The 27657-nt window shown below is 37.6% G+C and overlaps 1 long non-coding RNA gene across 1 annotated transcript; it reads left to right on the top strand.

Moving 5' to 3' along the window:
• LOC143037849 (uncharacterized) lies at window positions 1–27327 on the top strand. Its single transcript, XR_012967524.1, has 3 exons — window positions 1–159; window positions 2052–2213; window positions 26234–27327. It is a non-coding gene; the product is annotated as an uncharacterized LOC143037849 (long non-coding RNA).
• The last annotated feature ends 330 nt before the right edge of the window (window positions 27328–27657 follow it).

Raw genomic sequence — 27657 nt, 5'->3', positions numbered from 1 at the left:
AAGGCGTGCAAGTACTTCAAGCAGGGTGAGGGCCAGTGTCCATTTGGCAACAAATGCTTTTATCTACATGCCCTCCCAGATGGTACTAAGAAAGACGTAGGGCCACCCCGAAGACGGCGAAGGATCAATGCAGATGGGGAATTACAGCTATGTAGTGATGTAAGACTATTGCCTCAAGATTTGTATTCAGTCTATAATCATGCCTAATTACAATTTTTTTTTTTTTTTTTTTTTTTTTTTCCAGCTCACAATTAAGACACATGGAAAGAATGAATGAAGAAGGATTAGTAAAAATGATGTGGAAGGCAGAGGTAGGAGTGAGCATAGGGGGTGACCAAGGATGAGATGGATGGGTGGGGTAAAAGGGGCATTGGGAAAGAGGGGAATGTCTGTTGAGGAAGGAAGTAAGAAGACAGAAGATAGGGGTGAGTGGAGAATGGTTGTGTATGGATGATGCTGTGATGCATGGAAAGGAGTGGGTGGGGTATAGGGAGGTGAGAGAGTATGTGTGAATATTTTGACACAGCCCAAAGGGAATTCTGTCTTCTCTTTTTCTATTCTACATGAGGGAATGGAGGGGGGGGTTGCTGATTAAATGAAATGGCCTTGCTGTGGATGTGCTGTGTCTTGTTACATTGCTTCTGACATAGGGCAGTGGGCAAGATGCAGGGATGACCCATCATCCAGGTGGAGCCAAGAAAAGAGGGAAGGAGGGTTGTGAAATGGGAATGGTGTGGGGATGAAGTGGGTAGGAATGGATTGATGCCGTTGACTTTGGCTACCTCCCTTGTAAAGGGGAAAAAAGTCCTTGGTATATGTATGTATGTAGTTAGATTTATGATGTGTGTGTGTGTGTGTAATATATGATACAGTACTACCCCTCATTAACAGACTAAAAGGGGGTTAACGGTGTCTGTTGATGTGAATAATCCGTTGACTTGGAGTGGTTTTTGGGTGGCATAGTGATTGCACGCACTAAACAACAGCACTGAAAACACAGCGAAAACACCACAAACACAGCTAATTAACATCTGTTAATGAGAGGTCTCACAGTAGATATAGTAGGCAGGGGACAGGGATGACTCTTCATCAACAGGGAGCTAAGATAGAAAGGAAATTGGTTAATGAGGGAGTGGGATGGGTGGTGGCAGGTGCATGCTTGGTTGCCTACCTTCCATATAAAAAGGAAGAAGTTTATTGGTATGTAAAGAAAGGAGCCCAATTTTGAATAAGATGAAATTCAAGAAGAATGGTGGAGTTATGAGGGTTGATAAAGTAAGAAATGAGGTGAGGTGAGGGTGGAAAAAGAGCTGGCAGATAGAGTTGATCAAAGAATACTGGGGTGGTTTGGAGACATGAAAAGAATGAGTGAAGAAAGACAAAAAAAAAAAATATATATATATATATATATAATAAATAAATAAATGAAATAAAGTAAAATGAAATGGAGGTGGATGGAAATATATTAAGGGGAAGACCAATACTGAGATGGATAGATGAGATGAAGGGAACCTTGGATTGAAAGAGGATGTCATTCGAATAGGGAAGGCAGAAGGCAAGATAGGTGTGAGCGGAGAGTGGTTGTGAATGGATGATAAATCAGTGTGGCCAGAAAGGATTCATTCTTATATACTTTATAAATTCTTTAGCAAAGGCTCTGTGTCTTGCTGCATTGTTTCTGACTTGGCAGAGGATGGGGGACAAGGATGGACCTTCATCCACAAGTAGCTGAGATGAAAGGGAAAACAAATGGGTGTTGGTTAGGTGTGGGATGGATGAAAGATGGGAGTGTGCCCTGGCTGGGCCATCCACAATCGAAGAGAAAAGGGCCTTTTGATATGTGTTTTTGTGAAACTCTTTATATTAAATAATGAGTAGCATTACAAGCCTTTTTATAGTATTCTTTTTAGATTGGTCTTATGTTACAACACAGCAATTTTACCCATTAACATTTAGCCTTTTATTGAGTTCCGATAAAATATTCAGTTTGTATTGGAGTAAGTATTTATTGTACTATTTTACTATGTACATCTTTTTCTCCTTTCTTGCAGGATATAGTATTGTGGGACTTCATTGAAGAAAGAGAACATCAGTTGGAGCTTATTCGTGGCTCCATCCAGACACTATTACTAGAGTTAGATCTCCAGGATTTGGCTGATGATATCATTTTTGCAGATGACTCCTTTTCAGACACTTCAGACTCGTAACTCTAGGTTTGGGCTCAAAATCTTTCCTAAACATTTTAGATGTTAGGGCACAAAATTAGATCTCGTGGGATTTTTTTTTCATTATGATTATTATTATCTTTTTTATTTGATTTTATTTGATTTTTTCCTCGTCATTATTACTTTTCTCCACTACCTAGAAGTATTTAAATGGGTATTGTACCTTGCCTTGCACTCTTTGTAAAGGGAAAAACTTGAGTCTGTTTCTATTTTTGATGATGCTCTGTTGTATTCCATTGCATTTAAAGAGGATGTGGGTATATAATTGTTTTGAAAAGAATCTTACTTTATAGTTTTGTATAATTTTTAGGAAATATGTTGTTTATGATGAGTAAAGTCTATTGACCTTTGATTGTCTTGTACTCTGAGTCAGCAATATCTGCATATCCTCATGGCACCAGCTGTTGCAATGCAAGAATACAGATACATAGAATCAACAAAAATGCATGTATGTGGTAGTGGTGTGTGAATGTGTGGTAGTGGTGTGTGAATGTCTGTACACAAATGTTTGCATATGTGTGTGTGTGTGTGCGTGTGTGCGTGTGTGTGCGCATTCACCTAATTGTAGTATACAGGAAAAGAGCAATGCTCATGGGGTCCCGTCTCTTTCTCTCCAGTTTATCATACCTGACTTTCAGATTCATGTATGGTTCCAACTTGGAATATATATATGTATATACATATGTGTGTACACAACATTTTCTCTGTATGTTATATATATGTACATGTATATGTACATATATGTAAATATATTGTTATATGTATATATGTTTATATATACACACATTGTATATGTATACATGTGCATATATTTTAGTGTGTAATTACTTAACTGTATTTATTTAATTGTAGTATACAGGAAAGGAGCAACACTTATGGGGTCCTATTCTTACTTTCCAATTATCATACCTAGCTTAAAATTCCTGTATGGTTCCAACTTGGGCTATATCACTTTGTTCTTCAGTTAACATACCCATACTTAAAGTTGTTTATGGTTTTCTATCTTGAGCTATATCATCTTCTAGGCTTCTCCAGGAACATATGCATCTGTATGGAAAGCTGTATTACTTCACATCATTTAGACATTTAGACATTTTCAATTTGTACTCATGACTGTGAAACCCTCCCCCATCCCATGTCAAGTTATTTCCTCTTTCAATGTAATCCACCCCTTTAGTGACCTGAGCACTGCAAATCAGATCACAGTTCTCTCTGATTTTACATATATAGTGTCAAGATCTTTTTTCATCAGCCGAGAGCCCTCATTTGTTAACCTTTCTCATGATCTTTGGGTCTTCCCCAGACTTGCATAGCTTGTTGTACCTGCCATCATGTTGTCAACATAGATAAGAAATATTTAAGTGCCAGCACTGAACCTTGTGGGACTCTGCCGGTTACTGCTCTCCATGGTGAAAATAATATCTTTTATTACCATACTCATGTACCTGCCCATCTGAAAAATCTTTCATCAATTTGAGCATCTTACCTCTTGGTCTTACAGTTTGCTCCGTTTCAACAAAAGTTGACTGTTAGGTACTTTATCAAAGACATTCTCAAGATCGAGGTACACACAGTCCTCCCAGCATCTCGCTCTTTCAGCACATCAATCACTCCAATAAAAGTTATAGTTTTGACACACGTGACTTTCATTGTCTGAAGACAAACTGACTGTCTGACATATTGTTCAGCTCTTAAAAGTATTTGACCCACCAGTCTATCACAATCTTTTCACATAATCTCATTAATGTGCCAATCATTGATACTGGCCTCTCAATCAAATCAATTGTTGCCTCAAATTTCACTAAGTGGAAAACTCAGCCCTACAGTGGCTGGCAAAGGTTGTTGGAAGCTCCTGCAGATCTTTCTGGGAAGTTTGTATCCATATGGGACTACTTTTGTGTTACCAGCTCAAAGTTGTAGGGAAAGAAGAGGAGTTGGTGGTTGTCAGGTCTCCACGTGTAAAATAGAAGAAATACAGTTAAGGTTGACGGAGAAAGGTCTTGGGCCCGGTCTGGAAGGTGAGTGCCAGCCAATGTTCCCTCTAAGCTGTGCGCATGTGTGCACACACATGTTTTACAACTAGTGCACATAAAGAAATAAATGTGCACACACAAGGTTTTCAAATTATATTAAAATCTATTCAATCAAGAAGTCCCAAACATCTATTTAATAATTCTCGAAAAATATGGTAACTTGCCAGCCGTCAAACCAATAGTTACTTTGTTCTTTTTTGTTTCCTCTTCTGACTCTAGTGCTTCCATTGTGAATGAAATGACTTTGCTGCCATGGGTGCGCCCATGGCTTTTCAGAGAAGCCAAAGTTTGTACACAGGCAAATTTCTGTGCACACTCACAGCAAAAAATTAGAGGGAACATTGGTGCCAGACCTTCAGAGCTGCACCTACTGATGGAGGTGAGTGGTTTGACAGGGTTTATAAAATGGTTAGCTTCTCTGTCCATCTTGCAGAACTGTATACAGGAACCTGTCATTGGTCTTTAGTGGCCAATAATCCAGTGTATCTTCTTATGTCCACCTTCATGAATTAGTACCACATTATCCTTTTCCAGTCCTGTGACTCAATTAGGTCTTTTGTTGAACAAACAATTAGACCATGAATCTTATTCACCACTTGCTCCCTACATTCATTAAGTGTCCAGTTTTGAGATCCTATCAGGCCTTGAAGCTTTTCTCACATCAAGTGATTCCCAAAAACTGAGCTTTTCCATTATGTCTACATATATATCTTTTAATCCAAATCATTGCTCACCTCCATTTCCTTTGCAAAAAAGCTTTCCTTTGTGAAGACAGATTAAACTTTCATTATTTCTGCCTGAGCTGAATCTTCCCTAAATACCTCATTGACCACTGTTAGCTTGGTGATTCCTTCCATGTGTCTCAGTTTACCTGTGCCAAACCAGTAAAACAGTTTTGGTTCGTCTATGTATTTATTTATAATACCTCTTTTAAAATTTCTTTCCCTGCTTTGCAAATTGTTTTGTGTTGTTATTTCTTGCTCATTTGTACACTTCCTTTGCTGTATTGGTTCTTCCTTATCCAATATAAACTCAAGTGTCACCTGATCACTCTTCCCCATAGATAACAGTATTAAAAAAATCCAATGATGTCTGGTTCTTTGGTAAGTAGCAATTCCATTCTCATGAGAGTATCATCCTTTGTTACTTGACCCACTTTCATCATATGTGTCCATTGCTATATTTAACAGAGTATTACCCAAGAAATCTGCCTTACCACTTCCCACTCCCAATTGACCTCATTGTAAATAAAGTCTTGCACTAGAATTATATTCTTACTTTAGGAGGTATTACAGATATATGGGATAGAAGGAAGGCTTTTAAGAGCAGTCAAGAGTTTTTTACTTGAGTAGTTGAGCTTGTGTTAGAATCAGAAATAGAGAGTGAGGGGTTTTAGATAAAGGTGGAAATTTGCCCAGGGATGTGTTAAAATCACCTTGGCTGCTCAGTTTATACATGGATGTTGTGGTGTGAGAGGTAAATGCAAGGGTAATGGGTTGAGGGATGGATATGGTTAAAGAAAATGGAACATACATAACATAAGAACGTAAGAATAAAGGAGGACTGCAAGAGACCATAAGGCCTATACTAGGCAACTCCGTATCCATCACCACCCTGTCTTCCCCCATCCATAAAGTTGTCTAAATGGAGAAAAGTGGGAGGTAGCCAGTTGTTGTTTGCTGATGACACTGCGCTTGTAGCAGGATTAGAGGAGGGATTGAGGGAAGTTTAGTGACAGAGTTTGGGAAGGTTACAAAAGAAGGAAGTTTAGGATAAATGTAGGTAAAAGTAAGGTGAGGAGATGTACAAGGAGAAAGTGGCAGCAGACTGGAGGTGAATGTTAAGGGAGAGAAAATGGAGGGAGTGGATAGTTTTAGATACTTGGGTGGGTGTGGATACTTGGGAGGGGTGTGGATGGGAGTGAAGTATATGGGGATGGAATGGGTGGGAGTGGACTTTATGCTTTTGTTGTTTGACTGCCTCCCTTGTAAGGGGTGATAAGCCTTTGGTGTATGTATGTATGTACTTTATTTTATTTATCTATTTATTTTATAAATATACCGGGGTTGGACAAAATAATATGAACACCACGCAAAATAGTACATCTTGATGCATGTTGGGAGCACTGCATCAGGGTAAATCATGCACTGCGTATATATTGCACAATTTACATAGCAGGTCTTGTAGGTTATATTTCAGTGTACACTCCTCCCTCGATTTAAGAGCGCTCCATATACGAATTTTCGCTATAACGAACAAAAAAAAAATTGTCCCAAAAATCGAAATATGAACTAAAAATTCGCCATAACGAATAAAATCCTGTTGAAAAAAATACTGTATTTTTAAATCATAAATATTAAAAAAATATATATTTTACATCATAAATATTAAAAAAAAAACTGCCATATGTCCAGGTAAAAAAATAAATAAATAAATAAAAGTGAAAATAGATACATACGTACTGAGAAAGAACCAACCGCCCAGTTTGTTATTGTTTTCAAAACAAAGCCGTGTACTGCTTGGTCTACTTAATGGGTCTTGGTTAATCGTGGATTATTAGCATTATTTCAAATGACATTGTGCCTCCTAAGCGTTATTGTCTACTTTGCATATTGATATTTTATGTGTCTGTATGTAATTGGCAGAGAACAGTATTCAAGATTATGCATATTTAATGTTGTGATGACTTTATAGGGACATGAAATTTGTTTTTAAGAACCTATCTTGCATAATATAATGGGTTTATATGGGAAAAAAGTGCTCGATTTAAGTATATTCGATATATGAACGGTTCTTCAAGAATGTAACTAGTTCGTAAATCGAGGGAGGAGTGTATTGTACGCTTTGGTCTGCGACGGTTACAACAAGTGACCAATGTAATGTGTGATCTCTCAGACTTTGAAAGAGGGCAAATCGATGGTGCCCGGTTAGCGGGAGTGTCGGTGACGAAAACAGCTGAACTGTTAAATGTTTCGCGAGTGACAGTATTCATGGTAATGACAGCATACAAATCATGGGAAAACATCATTGGCGAAGAGGAATAGTGGGCGAAACCCAAAGTTATCCAACAGAGACCGATGAACATTAAAAAAGATTGTGGCCAGACAACATAAAACAACTGTGGCAAAAGTTACAGCAGAACTCAACACACACCTGAGGAATTCAGTGTCGATGAAAACAGTACAGTGGGAGCTCCACAAAGCTAACATTCATGGTAGGGCTGCAATTGTGAACCCCCTTATAAAGGATGCCAATGCTAAGCTGCAAAAGAAGTGGTGCCATGAACATAAAACCTTGACACCTCATGATTTGAAGAATGTGATGTGGTCCAATGAATCAATGTTCAAATTATTCCCTATGAACGGCAGGGTTTATGTATGGAGAACCCCGAAAGAAGCCTATGATCTGGATTGCTTGCTTCCTACAGTCAAGCATGGGGGTGGTTCCGTTATGATTTAGGTGGCTATATCACTGGTCCTCTCATTCACATCACATGCTGGATGACTGCGAATGAATACCTCGCCATACTCAATGATGAGGTTCTTACTATGATGAGGGTCTTGCTGCCAGACACAGCCACATTCCAAGACGATAATGCACCCATACACACAGTCAAAAAGGTTTAGTCTTGGTTCATAGAGCATCAGAATATCATCAAACATCTTCCCTGGCCTGCACAATTGCCAGACCTCAACATAATTGAACCATTATGGGGAGTTTTAGAGCAGAGAGTGAGGAGCAAATTTCTACCTCCAACATCATTGTAGCAATTGGCAAATGTTTTGGTACAAAAGTGGGACAATATTCCATTGGAAACTATTCAGACACTATGAATCCATACCGCAAAGGATTGCAGCTGTCCTACAGGCAAATGGTGGCCCAACACCGTATTAAGGAATGAATATTGTGTATTTGGCAGGGGTTCATATTATTTTGTCCAACCCCTGTCTGTGTGTGTGTGTGTGTGTGTGTATATATATATATATATATCTACATTTTTTATTTATATATATTTTTTTTTTCTCTAAGGAGAGTCATATCTGACACATTTTTTCAATATTCAGCTTCATTCCAAGCTCTCTTCTTGAAGGGCAAACATAACCCACCATGAACTCTCTTCTCAGATTATGATTTTCAGATTTGCTTCTTCCACCATTGTGTTGTTTCTCTCAACAACCATCACCACACCGCCCATTTTATCTTCTCAGTTGCTTCCCCAGATGGTTCACTCCATCTACTTTGGTGCCCCACACCTCTTATACTAGCCTTTCTTCACTCATTCTTTTCCTGTGTCCAAAACATCCCTGTACTTACCTCATGTCTTTATGCTATTGTCACCCCGGAAGCTATCCCTTTTATTTTGGCTTCAATATTGTGCTGACCAATTTTCTACATGAAATTACTCAACTTTTTTACTAACTTTTGAAATTTCCATTTGTAGTGAAAAAAATCAACACATTTTAATGTGAATTTTTTTTAAAAAGAATTCTGAATTGATGCATAAATCTCTGTTTTTCCCTCCCAGAGTTTTCCCAAAGTTGGAACCACCAATTTTATGCTTCAACAGTGACCCTGAATAGTATTGCTTCACTCTGTGTGTACTCAATTGGTCCATTAGACTTTAAAAAGGCTAAAATTTTAAGTGTCAGTTATTCACATTGACCCCATTTGACCTCTACTGTGTGTATGTATGTTTGTGTGTGTGCGTGTATTTAGAATATAGAATAAGAGTTATGTTCATAGAGTCCCGTCTCTACGTTCCCAGTGATAAATTCTGACCTGAAATTGTTGACTTTATTATTCCTTGATGCAAACTGTTCCACGAGTCAATAATCCTGTATGGAAAACTGTATTTTTTAATGACATTCAAACATCTTGTCTTTTTCAATTTCATTGCATGGTCTCTGGTTTTCCATTGATCACTAACAGGTCCTCTTCATCACGATTGTTTACACACATGGTTCTAAAAGTTGCTATTAGGTCAACTCTGTCTTTTCTCCTCCAACATAGGAATCCCCAGAATATATATACATACATATGTACATATACCAAAGGTTTTTCCCCCCTTACACGGGAGGTAGCCAAAAGACAAAAGCATAGAAACCACTCCCACCCATTCCATCCCCCACATACTCCACTCCCCTCTACCCTCCCTCCCACCTTGGCACCTCCTGGATGATGGGTCATCCCTGCATCTTGTCCACTGCCCTGGGTCAGAAGCAGTGTTGCAAAACATAGCACATCCACAGCAAGGCTGCTTCATTAATTCGGCGACCCCCCCTCTCCATCCCCTCATGCAGAAAAGGAGAAGATGGGGAGAAATCCCTTCAGACTGCATCAAATGATACAGAATATACAGTTTTTTAATGCTTCCGCTATTATACCATCCTTATCCAAATATTTTTAAACTTATCATTGTCAGCCAGCCTCTATATTGTAGTATCTTGTTCACTGCAAATCTTGACTTTGATTTAATTATCATTGGTCTCACCCCACCAGCCTCATATTTGCAAAGCTCATAGTCTTCGTCAGTCTCATTGTTGTCTATCCATTTGTTGAATTCCTATTATTTAATAATATAGATACTGTCTCTTTAGCTCTTGTAAGTTCCCCTGTTTTACTTTAACTGTTCTGGACAGGATATAATCCTTTGCACATCCTATTATGATTATATATTTATTCGTATCCACCATGTCTCATACATACATACATATACCAAGGCTTTTTCCCCCTTCCAAGGGAGGTAGCCACAAAAGGAAAGGCATAAAAACACTCCCACCCATTTCATCCCTAAATACACTCCACACCCCTCCCACCCTTCCTCTCATCTGAGCACCATGTCTCATACCAACATTTTTTTAACACATGATATACTTTTTTCCATATTTTGTTCTTCCTTCTCTGCTCTTCAGTGATCTCTCAAAGAAACAACTTATTCATCTTCATGAGCCTAGATCTTCAATAAATTTCTTAATGTTCCTTTCTGTTGATGTCAATTCATTATATTATCATTCCTTAATTAAGTCATTTCCAAGTACCGGGTATCTTTGTTTTTGTTTGAATTTTCATTCTTTTCTTAATTTTTTATAATCCCTATATTGTAAGAATTTTATTATTCTCAGCTATTTGGTGTTGTTAGGACCAATGACAGGCACACCTCCATCAGGAAGTGCAGCCCTGAGGGGCTGAAACCTGACTGGGCCCAAGCTTTCTCACATTTTTTTTCACACATGGAGAGCTGATAACCAGCTGCTACTCTCCTTTTCCTATGACTTTGAGCTAGTAACATAGAAACAGTGCCATGTTGATATAACACAGAGAATAGTCCAAAGTTTCTTCCCAGAGAGATCTGTGGGAGATTCCAAGGAGTGTTGCCAGCTACTGTGTGCTTTCCACAAACTGAAACTTGAGGCAATGTTTCAATTGATTGGTGTCGTAATTTTAGAATCATCACATTCTGTTCTGAGTTTTTCAATCTAAGAATTGCTAAATCTTGGCTTATTTACTTAATTTCTTCAAATGTGTCGGTGAGACTAGTCAATTTTCCCACCCTGGTCTTTTTCTCCACTATTTACTCTTTTAACAAAGCCAGGAAAATCTAAACAGGTGTTGCATAAAAAGATATATATATAACATAATATCATGACTAACTAAAATACTGCCATAATCCTTCCCTTTTATCCATCACACATTTGGGACCCTTGTGCACAAATTCTAGAATGTTTATACTACTACTTGCATTCCTTTGATATTGTTGGAGCTTGGATTTATGCCATTTGACATCACAGTGGCTGCTCAGAATGTTTGTAGGTGTGTGTGTGTGTGTGGTTGCGTGTATTTACCTAGTTGTATTATACGGGAAGGGAGCTATGCTCATGGTGACCTGTCTTTGTATCTCTCAGCATCAAGTTTTTTCTTAAAATTTTGAATAGTGTTTGCAGACACTGTTTCTTTATCTAATTTGTTCCAAGTATCTATCACTGTGTGGGAAGCTCTTTTTTGTTTTTTTAAGCACGTTATGTTACAGGATTTTAGTCAATTGTATCTTCTTCCCTGCCACAATGAGTATTTTGAACTTTGAATACTCTGGGTGTAGATTGCCTTTCCTTTTCTTCTTCCTTTGTGTATTAACCTAGTTGTATTTTACGGGATGAGAGCTATACTCGTGGTGACCTATTTTCGTATCTCTCCGCATCCAGTTTATTCTTAAAATGCATCCAGTTTATTCTGCATACTTAAGTTGGTCAATAATGGAATTCTAAATATGGTATATTTATGAAGGTTCCTAAAGCATTGTGATGCAGGGCTACCACTGGCAGGCATATTGTGACAGTCACATTCTAAATGAACAGACCATTTCATATTTCCATCATGTAGGTCCAAAAGCAATATAATTTTTATAGCAACCTTCAACCACTAGAACACAAAATAGTAACAATCTGGAATACATATTATACCTATCTTGAAACCAAACTAAATACCAGAATCCCCAGCTTCTTGCAGACCTCTCTCTCATTCCTCTCCTCCCTAACAAAATTGATGGAAAGACTGATTCAGGAAAGAATCTGAACTCGGCATATGTTCCCTACCAAGTTAACATAGATTCATAGAAGGCCAATCCCTTAGGACACAGATCACATACCTTACTCAACAAAAACTAAATAATTTTGACAAAGAAGAGTAATAGTGATAATAGGTTAAAAAAAAATTGTAAGATTAAAGTATTAGTCCCAAGACACATGCTATCAAGAGAGATCATAGAAACTGAAAAGTACAACAGTAACAAGGAACTGTTGATACCTTAGCTGCTAGGGAATGCAGTGTCTCAGAATCAATTTCAACCAGAGACCTACATACTGTACAAAGGTGTCCTCCAAGGGGCAATAATATCACCAATGTTGTTCAGCTTCTTCATACATAACCTTCCCTCCCTAAATCCAGAGCATAACATCAAAGCTCTTACATATGCAGATAAGCATACATACATAACAAAAGGCCTCTGACCCCTGATAAATGAGGTAGCAAAGTCAAAGAATACACCCACCCCACACCCATTCCACATTCATTCAAGACTCATCACCCCTCTCATCTTAGTACCACATGGGACAAATGCTCATACCTATCCCTTTCCGCACTATTCAGGTCAAAGGCAGCACAGCAAAACACAGCGCTTCCACAGAAGAGCCAGACAATCAGAGATGGTTTACCCCCACTACTTTATTATATGCCAAACCCTCATAAAAAAGGGGGGGTGGGCAGCTAAGAATGTCCTTTGGCTGTGTTAATTCTTCTTCCACAAACAACCACTTTACTATATTTTGCAGTATCTCCTCTTGGCACTACAAACATTCCTCTTGCATCCAGGGCTCCCTTCACCCTGTCTGTCCACCACATTCTTGGTCTTCCTCAAGTTCACTCCATCCAGTTCTGCTGTCCGACATCAGTCTTTCAAGATCACCACTTACAGGCACCTCTTCTTGGTCCCACAAATGCTTTTAACTGCCAACAATCTAATGCTGTATCAGGCAGTCCCAGCCATTAAGCGAAAAAGAAATTACTCCTAAGAGTGATTCAGACCTGCCTGTGATCAGGTTGTCTTTCAGCCCTGAAAGAGTACGAACACAGAATTGGCTTGGTACCAGACATCAAATCCCCTTGTGTAGTTGCCACACAGAAGGTGCACAATGCAAGTTAGCTTTTATTGTCCTATACGCACTACAGACAATGTGAACTAGCCTGGTTGTTGTGGCTGGATTCCTTGGGGTCTGTGATTCCCCAGTAAGAGACCAAATAGCGAACATCATTATTCAATAACAAACACCCACAATTTAGACAACATTTCAATTTTTCCTCTGTGAGTGATTTCTGGATCAGCCTCGTGGCTGTGGTCAGATAGCTTGCAGTTGTGAGTCACCGGAAAGAATTATAATAATTGTTAACACAAAGTTTTACTGCAGGAAACCTGCAGCCCCATAGTATATGGCAGTGGATCTCTCCAGGAAGAAACACTGGACTGCTGTCTTTGTTGTGTTAGTGTGGGACTGTTTCTATATCATCAGCTTGTAGTAGTAAAAGAGATGCAGTTAGCTTTTATTTATTTATTTATTTGTTTTTATTTTATTAGTTTTTTAATCTGACCGGAAAAAATTAACAAGAAAATAAAAATACTAAAATCAGTTTGGAGAATAGAAGAAAACTAATCACATTCAAAAAACAGTTCTCAAGAACCTCATTTGACTATGCCTCCACAGCGTGGTTCCCAACAATCAGAAAAAATGTAGGCACTGAACAAACTTTATGAAATGAAGCATTGAGAATAACAGGATACATCAAAAGCACCCTAATAGAACAACTACCCAAAAAGGCCAAGATCTTTTTTCTTGAGAATGATGGGTACATAGTTCTTTGCAAGGGAACTTTACCCATGTATCTCCAAAAAATAGATAGATAAATATATATATAAAATAAAATACACCAACAGCATACTATTCAAACGTCCACATTAACCTACCACTTCTGTACACGATACAACCAAACAAAAACATATTCACACTAATCACACACCAGGCTCTTCACTGTTGATCACTAAACTCTGTACTTCATTGAGCCCCCCCCAAGGATCAGTCCTACAGAAAAATCTCGCTCAAGAACCATACTTACACAAATATGTTCAACTCGCCAACCAATACTAAGTATCATCACACCATCCAGTACGAAGTACCAGCACAGAATAGGCCTGGTTACAGAAATAAAGAGCCCTAGATGCAAACATCACACACAGGACACTGAACACCCCATCTTATATAGCCCCTCTGTAGCCATACCTAGACAACACAATATTTCTTTCTTGAGTGACTTGTGTGTCAATGTGGTGGCTGTTACTTTTTACCTAGGGCCCATTTGTCTCACTGAAGAGAGACCTGGGGCAAAGGATTGACTGATTCTTTCTATTACCATTTCTTCCTTTTTTCTTTTCTTTCTCCAGTGCCCTCATCACACTACCTCCCAGTTTCCTATCCTGTTCCTTCTCCATATGTTATGCTTTCTTTTATCAACCTGAAGATTTAATATTTTCAATAAGTTTAGACTCGGCAAAGCACATTATAGCTGGCTCTTTCTCATTTAGATAAACTTTATCCCTAATTTTCCTCGTATCAGTCTATATGTGTATAGGCTATTTCTAATATCTTCAATTCAGTTCTTACCTTTCTTCTCTGGATCTTTTTTAAGGAGCCACCTCTTTATTTCTTGGTATATCACTAATAAAATTTTGTCCTCTCAGTTTATTCCTTTTTTTACTTATTTATTTTATTTTTTTTAGCTTCTGCTTTTTTTTTTTCTTCTTCTATATTTGCTACTGCCGCTGTGTATTTACCTAATTGTAGTATACAAGAAAGGAACAATGCTCGTTGGGTCCCATCTCTTATTCTCTAATTTTCTAACATGACTAGACTCCAATTCATATATGGTTCCAACTTAATCTATGTGTGTGTGTGTGTGTGTGTGTGAATAAATTGAATGTGTATGTATACATAAATATTTTTATGTATGCAGCATTTCACCATCTAATCAGAAGTATGATATCTAACTCACTAAACCAGGGGAAGGGTGTGAGTATTCTGTAATCCTCATATTCTAAAAACATAATGTTCGGAAATTTGATGAAAATGTGTGTGTGTGTATTTACCTACTTATAGTATACAGGATTAGAGCTATGCTCATAGGATCCCATTACTCTGTTCCCACTGGTTCATTTTGACCCAAATTGTTATTTTAATTTACTATTCATTTATCCAAATGATTCCAAGAATTGATACTCCTGTACAGAAAATTTATTTTTTTAAATAACCTTCAGACCTAATTTTTTTTTCCATTTATGGCCTCTGGTATTGCTTAGTTCCCAAAAGTCTTCTCTATCAAATATGTCCACACCTTTTATGGCTGTAAACACTGCTATTTGATCACCTCTCTTCTCGGCATTGATGTGCAGTCCCTGTATATTTTATCCCTCTTCATGTGAATTATCATCAAGATCTGGTGATGTGCAGTCCCTGTATATTATATCCGTCTTCATATGAATTATCATCAAGATCTGGAACTATTGTGCTTGCTTCTTTCAGAATTTTCTTCCATCTTGTTTATATCTGTGTGGCAGCTACACCACTGCAGAATATTCCAGTAAAGAGCGAATCCAGTTAACAGTTCTGTTCATCATGTAGTGGAGTGCTACTCTTATGTTCTCCAGTAGATTATAAGTTTCTTTTGATTCGTATTTCTGATTACACTCCAAACTCCACTTGCATACCCTGTTCAGATCTTCTTGTAGCAACATACATTCCTCTATATTCCTTACTTTCCTCATGATCTTTGTATCATTATTTAATGAGCATAACTGGCCAGATTATACCATTAAATCATTAACACTTACCAAGAACATTACTGGTGCTAATACTGACCCCTGTGGGACTCGCTAGTAACTTCTTTCCATCCAGACAGTTTGTCCTTTGTTACTATCCTCATTGATCTGTTCTTCATTCATTCCAGTAAATTCCTTGTAAGACCTGTATGTTCCAGTATCAGAAGTTTTCTTTAGATGCAGGTAAACACAGTCCCCAACCGTCCCTTTCTTGGAGCACATTGCTTACTCTTGAACAAACATAACAAATTGGAAACACATAATCTTCCTGTCCTGAAGCTATTTTGTTTTTTACTGGGATTTTTTCCTATTATAAATATTTTGACCATCTGTCTTTCACAATGCTTCCACACATTTTAGCCATGACACTGATTCAACATCACCATAATTTTGAATCATGTGTTGGACCAGTGATTAACAGTTCTTACTCTCCTGGATGAGAGCTCAGAACATATATATGACACAACCAATAGGTAATGCTGTGACCCCCACCCCCACCCCCACCCCATCCCTAGTACACCTTGCCCAAGAGTGGAGTACTAGCATGCCATACTATGATGCTTTCCAGCCATGAACAGGAATTAAGCTCAGAGTGCAGAGTTAGTAGGCAAGCTCAATACCACTACACCAGCAAGCCAGTGTGTATGTGCCTGTGTGTGTTTCCGTATACAGTGGATTTTTTCATTGGGAATCCGTTGAAATATGATAACAGCAAGCCTGTTTTCCTTTTTATACATTCCCAGTGAAGGCAAAGATTAGTTTAGTTGTGGAAGAAGTCAGCATGTTTAAGCATGGTAGACAGGACGAAACCTTTTCATTTATAGTAGTGTCCTACCTGCTCCTATGTATGCATATATATACGGTGTTTTTCATCACCAGGGGATTTCTCTGTGTAGAGGGTTGCTGGCCTAACAATACAAAATGAGAGGGGAGAATGGTACTAGTTTCCTCACTTCTCTTAAAAGGGATAACCTAAAGCAAAGAAACTTTTCCTTGCTTCTTTTCATGTCACTCATGTGCAGCTATACTTCTAGATTCCCCTGTATTTCCTGTCAGTATTTTTATCCTTATCTCATCTTCCATTCATCTGCTCCTATAGTATCTTCCTTGCTCCCTTCTGTGCATATCCTCCAGTCTTATCTTTCATACACTAGCTCATCTACTTCCTACCATTATCTTTTTCTTCAAATATTCCTCTTTCATCTTGTTTTCAGTCTTCCTTTCTTTTGTTACTTCCATGGATTTGTATATTCACTAGACTAGGTTGACCCCCATCCATTATCTTCACATGCTCATACCATTGAGTAGGGCCTTGTTCATCTTCTCTACATGCACCTTTTTTCAGTATTTTTCCTTTATTTTCTTCCTTGCTCCTTTGTCCACTTTCCTAATGCTAGATGTAGCGTACAGATAGCTGCTCTACTGTTATTACCTTCTTCCATAAGACTGATCCCAGTTTCAGACAGCAATGTGGTCTCTACTAGGAACTGTACCCAATTGTGTCTTTTTTTTATATTCTCTTACTATCACATGCACTCTCTCTCTTACACTCTCTCACTTTCTCTTTCTTTCTCTTCCTGCAGCTTCTCTGCTTCCAGCATTGCAAGTTTCATATCCATTTCCTTCTTCATACCCCCATCCATAACTATTTCTCTTAAATGTCTAATGACTGTAACCTCCTCCCTTTGTATTCTCAAGAGCATCCCCCTATCATTTCAATTTTCATCACCTTATGTTTATTGAAATTCACTTTTAATTTAATTTTCTCACACATCCAGAAATTGAGTTGCATTTTTCTTTTTCACTATCTCCTATCAACTTATATGTAACTATACATATATTCATGCATCTGATATCCTGAATTCATGCAAAATTAGTACTACCAGAATACTGAAAAAATATCACATAAAGTAAAAAAGATTTAATTCTGGTCCTCCTTAAAAGTGGCCCCCAATAACTTAGAAAAAAGCTTTAGTCTACCCAAAGATATCCCTTACATAGAATATGTTCATTATTTGTACAGTAATCCATACTGTGGCTTTTGCCCACGGTAAGGCCTGTTTTAGCACGAGTTTGATTAATACAGCCTTGATTGTAAATAGTGTAATAATAATAAACATGGAGGCATCACCAACTCAAATGGGTGATTGCTGCTATGAAATTTAAGGATGTTATGATAGCATTTTGGCAACACTTCATTGCCTCATATTTAAGTAATATATAAAAATGGAAGCCCTTACTAACTCCTGTGAATGCACTATAGTGACAAAATCAATATATTTTGTTACTACATTTGGACACTGGTTTATCACATCTTGAGATATGAATATGTTTGAATGATGCCTTGTCACCTTGTTGCTTAGCAACAGTAACTTCCTCTCATCAACACTTCAAAACTCAACCATAATTGATTCATCTGATAATAGAACCTGACATTTCAAGTGATGTGATGTGTTCATTTGTAGCGAAGATGTTTTTTGTGAATTTTCCAGAAAAAATACTAAACAATTTATATGAAACAAGCAGAAAATTGCATCCTATTTTGAATACACCACAATTATGAAAATCATATGCGGTATGACTTGACATCAATTTGCTGCCTGGCAGTGATTGAAAAATGGTAAAAATAAACATGTAACAAAAGTAGAAATTGTTGCATCCTTCCATCTGCACAGCAGTTAGATATTTTATTACTGCATTTGGACTGTACCTCATCATCTTATTGCCAAACATTAGCTAGGAACCCTTCTCAGTAGTCATCACTTCATCCACCAGCTACCAGTCAGAGCTTGGCATTCCCTATGATTAGATACATTAGATATGTTCATTTACATTAAAAATGTTGCCAAACCAATAAAAGACATGTGTAAATGTTGTTTTTTCTTTCTTGATCATTAATTGTAAATGTCATTTTATGTTATTCACATTGATAATCAAAATTCTAAAAGAATTAAACTTATATATTCGTGCCTGTTTTTTTTTTTTTTTTTTTTTTCATTACTTCCCATGCAATTTTTACTATTTTCTGCCCTTCTTCATTGGTGTACTTCTTTGTAAGGTACTATCACTATACAGTATCTGAAAGTGCACCAAACATAGAGTGCCATGTCATTTTTGGAGGGAGCCTGATCACAGTAACACATATTTAAAAAGAAAAATATTTTCCTCTTCCCATAAAATGTGGAACTTTCATTATCTATAAACCAAAGGCTTCCCTCCCTTGTAATGGAGGTAGCCATTTTTATTATGAAACATCCAAATGTTGAACATGCATCATGCTACATGTGTATTTTGCTTCTTCCACTATTATAACCTTTTATAAGCTTGATGCACCAGGTAATGGGAAAGATGGCAGGTAATGCATAAGTTTTGTTATTCTAAACGCATATTACTTATACAGTCACCTCAATCCTCTTTGTAAGGGGGAGTGACTGAGTCAGAGTAGATGTTCATGCCAAATTATCTACTTACACAACTTTTACCATGTTGGCACCATGGGTCAGATGCAGTGTAGCAAGACAAATGTCATCCATCACTGGGCCTGACAGCTGAAGCTGGTATACCCCACTGCTTCTCCATACTGTTGACAGAATCACTATTTCATACAATCATTTCTTTAATCACTCTGAAATACCTATTACTCATCACTTTCATTCTACCTAGACATTATATGGTATCATTATACATATATATATATATATATATGTGTGTATATATATATATTCAAACTCCTTCTCTCTTCTTCTCTTATGTTCCACGTTTCTGCCCCATACAGTGCTGTTGGCACAATCACTCCTTCATACAGTCTCCTCTTCGCATCCATTCCCACATGTCTATTCCTCATTACACTCTTTAAACCACCAAGGCATTTACTCGCTTCTCTCAATCTACATTCTACCTCCACCTTCACTCCACCTTTTCCTGTGTTTGAGATGAGGTGTCTGAGAAGTATGGTGGGGGTTACTGGGCTGGATAGAGTGAGAAATGAGGAGGTGAGGAGGAGAACAGGGGTAAAAAAGGATTTGGGAGATAGGGTTGATGAAAGAATATTGGGATGGTTTGGACACATGGGGGGAATGAGTGAGGAGAGACTAGTGGAAGAGGTGTGGAAGGCAGATGTGGGGGGAGTGAACATGAGGGGACGTCCTGGGGTGAGGTGGATGGATGGGGTGGGGGGGCTTTGGGGAGGAGGGGAGTGTCTGTTGAGGAGGGAAGGGAGAGGACGGAAGACGGAGGTGAGTGGAGAATGGTTGTATATGGATGATGTTGTGACTACATGAGGAGGAATGGGCGGGGGGGTGGGGGGTGGGGTAGTATGTGTGAGTAAATTTTGACGCAGCCCGAAGGGATTTCTCCCCGTCCTCGCCTTATATGCAAAGGGGGACGGAGAGGGGGGGTCGCCGATTAAATGAAGCGGCCTTGCTGTGGATGTGCTGTGTCTTGCGACACTGCTTCTGACCCAGGGCGGTGGGCAGGGTGCAGGGATGACCCGTCATCCAGGAGGTGCTCAGATGAGAGGAAGGGTGGGAGGGGTGTGGAGGGTATTTAGGGATGAAATGGGTGGGAGTGTTTTTATGCCTTTCCCTTTTTGGCTACCTCCCTTGGAAGGGGGAAAAAGCCTTGGTATATGTATGTATATATATATATATATATATATATATACATATATATATATATATATATGTATATATATATATATATATATATATATAATATATATATATATATATAAACACACACAAAATAGACCACTTGGAAAAAGAAACTAACGAAGCAGAGCACTTTCGTACATTACATCTTCAGTGCAAAAAAGTATATATATATATATATATATATATATATATATATATATATATATATAAAACAGTGAAACTTCCACTTACATACCCCTTCACATGTAAACGACCTCAGTTATGAACCATCACCTGAACAAAAATAAGCTTCTGGATACAAACCTTGTCCCTGGATACAAACATGCCTGTATGCCTGGCAGCTATTTTGTGTGGGCTCAGCATTGCTCCTGCCCACTTTCTTGCTCAGTTATGCACTCAGTACAAACCAGATAATGCTAACATGGAAATATCTTGCAGTCTTAGTCTGTGCTTTTGTGTGCTTATTTAGTGCTTTATTGCTTTGGCAGTGATAATGTACCCTTATCAGTTCAGTATGGGGCCTAAGAAAGCAGTGAAATTTAGTGGTAGTGACATAAAAATGGAAGTACTCATGATCAAGTTGAAGGAGATTTGCAAGAAGTGCACTAATGACGTTTGCATTCCTGATCTTCCCCGTATGCATGGGAAGAACAAGTCACCAATAAGGACAATTGTGAAGAAAAATGTGTTTTGGCTGTTGATGTGACAAAAAGGCTGAAAGTTCTGAGCAACCAACAGCATAAAGTGAGGGAACGGGTAGAAAAGCTGCTGTTTGTGTGGATAAATTAGAAACAGTGGATGATAACATATTGGAAACTATTGTATGTGAAAAGGCAAGTCATTTACATGCTGATTTGTTAAAGAAGAGCCTAATGTGGATTCTGAAAATGGACCATTCAGGGCTAGCGGTGGGTGGTTCAACATGTTCAAGAAGAGAATAGATATCCATAGTGTTTGTATGATATGGCATACCCCATCCTCTCTTTCCCCTCCCTCCTCACAATCCTCTGGACACCAAGAAGACCTGCCAACAGGACCTGCGAGTGTTTATCAGGCGTAAATGGATTTTACTTTTTTTTTAACATTATAACAATATATGCTAGATTATTGTTTCTGTTTGATATATATCTTTATATTGTGTTTACCATGCACACAAATGACAAACCTTTCCTTACATATAAAAAAATTGGGGCTTTTCTCAAGGCTGGAACCAATTAGTCATACTTCCCTTTATTTCTAACTCGTATGCAGAAATTAGTTCCCAGATACAAACTTTTTGTCTTGTGAAATGCTTTCACGAACAAAATAAGTTCATGAGCCGAGGTACCACTATATATGCATGGGACCAATGACAGGTATGTGAATGTGGCAGTCATTATACAAGGTAGATATCGGAAAGAATCTTCTTACTGCCCATTTCCAGAACTTGCCAACACCTTCACCTCAACTGGAGGTGAAGCCTTAAAGGGCTGACATTCACTATTCTGACTAGGCCCAAAATCTCTGAATTTCAACCGTATTTCCTCCACCTTTTCACAGGAGAGCTAACACCCAGTAACTAGTTCCCTCCCCTCTTACTACTCTAAACTGGTGACATAGAAATTGACCCACACTAATACAACACTGCGGTCCTAAGTTTCTTCCTATAGAGATCTATGGGTAGGCTTCGACTTGTCAGCCATTGTAAGACTTTTGAGGTTTTCCAGTTTATGAAACACAAGGCAACATAATGGGGTTTCCGTATAAAAATGGCATGATATACTTACACATTGTATGTGTGTGTGTATATATATCTTCTTCCTCCTCCTTCTCCTCCTCCCTCCCTAAAGAATATTATTTCCTTGTACTAAAAATTTCTCAGATGAGAGGGAGGGTGGGAGGGGTGTGGAGTGTATTTAGGGATGAAATGGATGGGAGTGTTTTTATGCCTTTCCCTTTTTGGCTACCTCCCTTGAAGGGGGAAAAAGCCTTGGTATATGTATGTATACTAAAAATTTAAAAACAAACCATGAACATCCCCAAAGAACTCATTGCCATATTGAATGTTCTCTGTATATATTTATATGTTCTTTATTTATATATACAGTATACATTTATGTACTTGCTTTTTCATTGTATATTTTACACACATACTTTTATGAGAGGTTTGGGTGGGACTTAGAATGGATGACCATTGTTTGTTTACATTATGAACATAGCTCTGGAACATATTGTGTTAGTATATGGAGACCACTTGATTTGCACATATTATTGGCCCCCACCCAACATGGATTCATCAAGCACAAAACTTGTGAATGGAATAATAGCTGATTAATGAGTTGCTGAAAGGGTGAAAATAATGAAAAAATGCTACTGCAGATGTGTAGCAGAAGATTGATCATGCATAACATTTGAGAACACATTTCATGAGTACACTAGGACAGGGACCAGCAAAGGGTTCCTACAAGTGATGGTCCTACAACAAACGTCAGAGAGAATTGTTGACCTTGTCTTCAAAACCCATAGACAGCCTTACCTCCAGGGATAGGTGTTCCTTACCTACTACAACTGCAAGACCAGTTTTGATTTTAACCAAGGAACCTTGGATTATTGAATTACCAGTGCCAAATGGGTAAAAGTGATCATATGGTTAGTGAACTTATACTAGAAGTGGGGAAAACAAATAAGAGGAAATATATATATAAGGAACCTAAAACTCTGCAAAGGCAAACTACTGAAAAAGGTAGTTTGAAGATGTAGATAATGGGGAGTTTAATGAAACTAAAGAAATTGAGAAGTGGAATATTTGAAGAAAAGTAATATGTGAATGGAAAGTATACACCAAAAATTAATGGGAGAGAAGTACTAAGAAAAAAGAACTGGTTAAAAAATATGTGCTTTAGCAAAAGAGAGGTGGCAGAAAAGAGCTAAAAAGATAAAAAAAAAATTGCTAAAAATCAGTGCACAAAAATTCAAAGAGAAGAGGAAAAGAACTTTAAGAAGGATGTAATTGACAAATATAAGGACAAATCTAAGTTCTTCAGATTAAATGGCAAGGTAAAATATAGAAGAGGAATATCCAAGTTGAAGGAGTGTCACAGCATACTCCAATTTAGGTCTTAACAGTGTAATTAATATTTTCTTTACCATTTCTTCATCCATGTAGTCGAAGGCCATTTTCATTGATCTTAAGTTAAAAGTCTCTCCAACTAGTTTGTTAACATGTTTATTATGTGTCAAGTCACTTGAGATATTTACTCCAAGGTCCCTTTCTGAGTTGACTTTTGACTTTCTTGATACCAATTTTATATTGACCCGATATTCTATTTTTGCTTTTTCCAAATTCCATCATACTGCATTTCTTAATGTTAAAGTTCACTTCACACTGACTCCATTTCCATATTTTGTCTAGGTCTTCTTGTAGAGATCTGCAGTCTTCTTCGGTTCTTACTCTCTTAAGTAGTTTGGCATCATCAGCAAAGAAGTTCATGTAACATTTCACTCCATCCATATATATGGCAAACATTAAAGGAGCCAATACAGAGCCCTGTGGGACACCACTTATCATATCTCCCATCTCCTACTCTCCACTTTATCATATTTAGACTCAAATTCATGTATAGCTCTACCTTAATGTATATCCTTGATTTCCAATTACCATATTTAGATCTGAATTTATGCATTGTTCCAGTTTGGGCTATATCCTCTTTCAAGTTATTCACAATATTTATGCATTTATATGGAAAATTATATTCCTTCACATCCTTTAAACACGTAGTCTTCCTTAATTTCTTCTCATGACTTCTTAAAATCCTTTCCAAGAGATCTCTTCTGTCTATGTAATCTATCCCCTTTAGTGATCTGAATACAGTGAGACCTCTCATTAACGGATATTAATTAGCTGTGTTTGCGGTGTTTTTGCTGTTTTTGAGCGGTTTTTGGGAGGCATAGTGATCGCACGCACTAAACAACAGCAAAAACACCGCAAACACAGCTAATCAACGTCCGTTAATGAGACGTCTCACTGTACTGTAATATCACCTCTTTTTTTCTTTGATCTTTCAAACTTGGCTGATTCAATTCTTTAGTCTTCCTTCATACGGTTTATCTGCCAGGCCGGGAACCAATTTGGTTGCTGCCCTTTGTATTTCTGTGTGCGTGTGTGTGTGTGTGCGTGTATGTGTATGTGCGTGTATGTGTATGTTTGTGTGCATGTGAACACATTCAGGTTACCCCAGCACATGTGCAGGATCTGCATTCACAGGTTCACATATTTGTGATTCTTTATAGATAATTTAGGCCAAATTTAGGTGTTCATATTGATTTTATTGATGTACAGTACAAATGTAGTAATTTTATAGTGAAAATCTTTTAATCTGGAATGCAGTAGCCCATGAATCGTGTCAAAAATTAGGCATGTAGCTTGGCAAACCTAACAAAAAAAAAAAAAAAAAAAAAAAAAAAAAAAAAAAAAAAAAAAAAAAAGCTGGCAGAGTATGGTATCAAACTGAAACTGAATTGACCAGTAATGACTGTATTAGATTTTTTTATTGATTTGTTCATAAATTTTGCATGAATAATGCAGTCTAATTGAATTCTTACCCAACTGAGTTTAATATATATTTTTCTAATCAGAAAAGCACATGGAAATGTCAATTTTACACTAAAGTCCAATAGTGTAACTCCTCAAATATCAATGTACCTTGATATTGCAAATATTTGGATATAATGGACTTGTTAGATGGGTGAACTCATCTTTTATTATAACAGCTCTTGTCCATTGTATATTAAAATTTGTCTGGACACATAAAAGACATGATGCAGACATCTTTCAGTTATATCAGATGTTGCCCAATAGTAATGCATCTTGTCCAGTGCTCCAAGCATAATCTATATGTCCTACACCATTGTTAACACAGATATCTTCATATACATGCACAGATATCTTCATATACATGCACACTTGGGACTAGGGAATATCTCACCTATGTTTTCCCTGATTTCAGTGATGAAGACAACATAGTTTTGATAATACATCCATTATAATGAGCATTTGCAATATAAGAAATACATCACAAATAATTTTTTACAAGATAATGGACAATTAACAGTAACAGGTGCATGTAATTGGAATCATATTAAATTGTATTTTTTCACTTATTAGAAAACCTAACCAGTTCTTATAGCAGTATTAAGGAATCTAAATCATTATATTTGATGCAAAACTCTGCTGGTTGATTGATCATCCAAGATCCCAGAATTGGTAGTGTGGAGGCAGAATTAGATAGTTTGGTGCTGCATTCATTATTATTATATTTTTCCAAAAGAAAGGAAACAAAAAATTACCCTCAACTGAAAAATTCTAAACCAGACTCCAGAGTAAAGGAATATATTTAATGTACCAATTGTATCATGTTTATGTATTCTACAAACTCTGAACCTCGACAGTTGCTGTTATTTTGTGATTTTTTTCAATTGTTTAAGCTGTTTTGTGTTATGTTGGAATGTATTTGCCTTTCAGGAGTTATTTCTTAATATAGGGCAAGGGTCACCAAAAAATCCACTTTCTTGGGGATGTCCTCAGAACATTACAGAAGTGTGGAGTCATCTGTATAAATATAAATACCAACAATAGGTTCTTGCCCATATTCATTCTGTAAGACTGACATCAGAGAGAATGCTCTCTCTGTCACCTGTCCTCGAAACCTTTCAATACCTTTGCCTCCATCTGGAGGTGGAGCTCCAATAGGCTAACACTGTCTCTCTGGACCAGGTCTAAGACCTCTATCAATTTTGTCTGTATTTCCTCCCATCATTTCACATAAAAGTAGCTGACAGCTTGCAGCTTTCCTTGTAACTATAACTTGGTGACATAGAAATGCTTCACAGTAATAAAACACAAGACCGTAGTCCAATGTTTCTTTACAGAGAAATCTATGAGAAGACTCAAGGAATGATGCTGGCTACTTTGGAACTGTGGATTTTCGTAAAGTTACATGTTTTGTGTACTGTAATTTTGGGTTGTATTTTTGTTTTTGCAGAATATCATGAATGGGGTGAATGGATCTGGGTGAAAGGGGCTTTGGATGCAGGGAAGGTAGGGGGCAAGAGATAACTGAGTGGAAAGTGATTGTGAATGGATGAGGAATTGATGCAGCCAAAAGGGATTTATTTTTGTCTACACTATAAATTCTTGGGTGGATGAAGTGGAGAGGTGTTGCCATATCATGAAGCAGTGGGGATAAACCAGCTTCAGCTGTTGGGCCCCACTGTGGAGGTACTTTTTCTTGCAGCCCCACCTCTGAGCCAAGTACTGGGTGGGCAAGAGGGACAAACTTTCATCCACAATCAGTGAAGATGAGAGGGACAATAAATATATTTCTGGGTTGGTGTTGGATGGGTGAAGGAAATGTGTGTAGTTTGACTTGACCACCACTCTTATATAAAGGATAGGGTCTTTTGATATGTATGTGTATATATGTATATAATATATATATATATATATATACATATATATTGTAGAGGTGTTGTTTACTTTTACATTGGTGAATTAAAATCTGGGAGTTATCTTTGATGTTCCAGACTGCTGTCTGGTCAACATATACAATGTAACCTCAGAGGGGGACTTGGGGATTGTCAGATTATATATATATATATATATATATATATATATATATATATATATATATATATATATATAACTGCATATATTACAGTTGAAAAATGTAATCCCACATTTGTCTATCACTTGAAAACCACAATTGCAGCAAAAAAGACTGGAGATGGGGAATCTAGTTATTTCAATTGCAAACTGCAATCCTCTAGAGTAGATACAAAGAATAGAAGAGTGAGTACTTCTTAAGTAGCACCCTTGACAAGAAAAAAGGGAACATTGGGAGAGGTCTCTACCTTATGCTCACTCAGGAGGCAAATGTCTTTTGATTCGGCTAGTGATGAAAAGTCTTGAAATTATGTCTGAGGACCATTGCTCCAATTCACCCCCCTCCCTCCCTCTTATCTTGGCTCCTCGATGACAGGCCATCCCTGCATCTTGCCCACTGCCCTGGGTCAGAAACAATGTAGCAAGACCCAGCAGATCCACAGCAAGGTTGCTTCATTTAATTGGCAGCCCCCTCTCCATCCCCTCTGCAGGAAAAGAGAAAGGGAGAAATCCCTTTGGGCTGTGTCAAAATATTATTCACACATATATATATATATATATATATGTATATGTATGTATATATATATATATATATATTTGTATACTTTTTTTTTCATCAGTTTTGTATGGTGTATGTTTTTTCTTTATTGCATAAAAGTTTTCTTCATTTTAAGTTGAGTGCACATAGACA

This window comes from Oratosquilla oratoria, chromosome 23, assembly GCF_046742065.1.
Source record: "Oratosquilla oratoria isolate Oo_2021 chromosome 23, ASM4674206v1, whole genome shotgun sequence".
NCBI classification, from domain to species: Eukaryota; Metazoa; Arthropoda; class Malacostraca; order Stomatopoda; family Squillidae; genus Oratosquilla; species Oratosquilla oratoria.
This window is presented reverse-complemented; position numbering and strand designations above follow the sequence as displayed.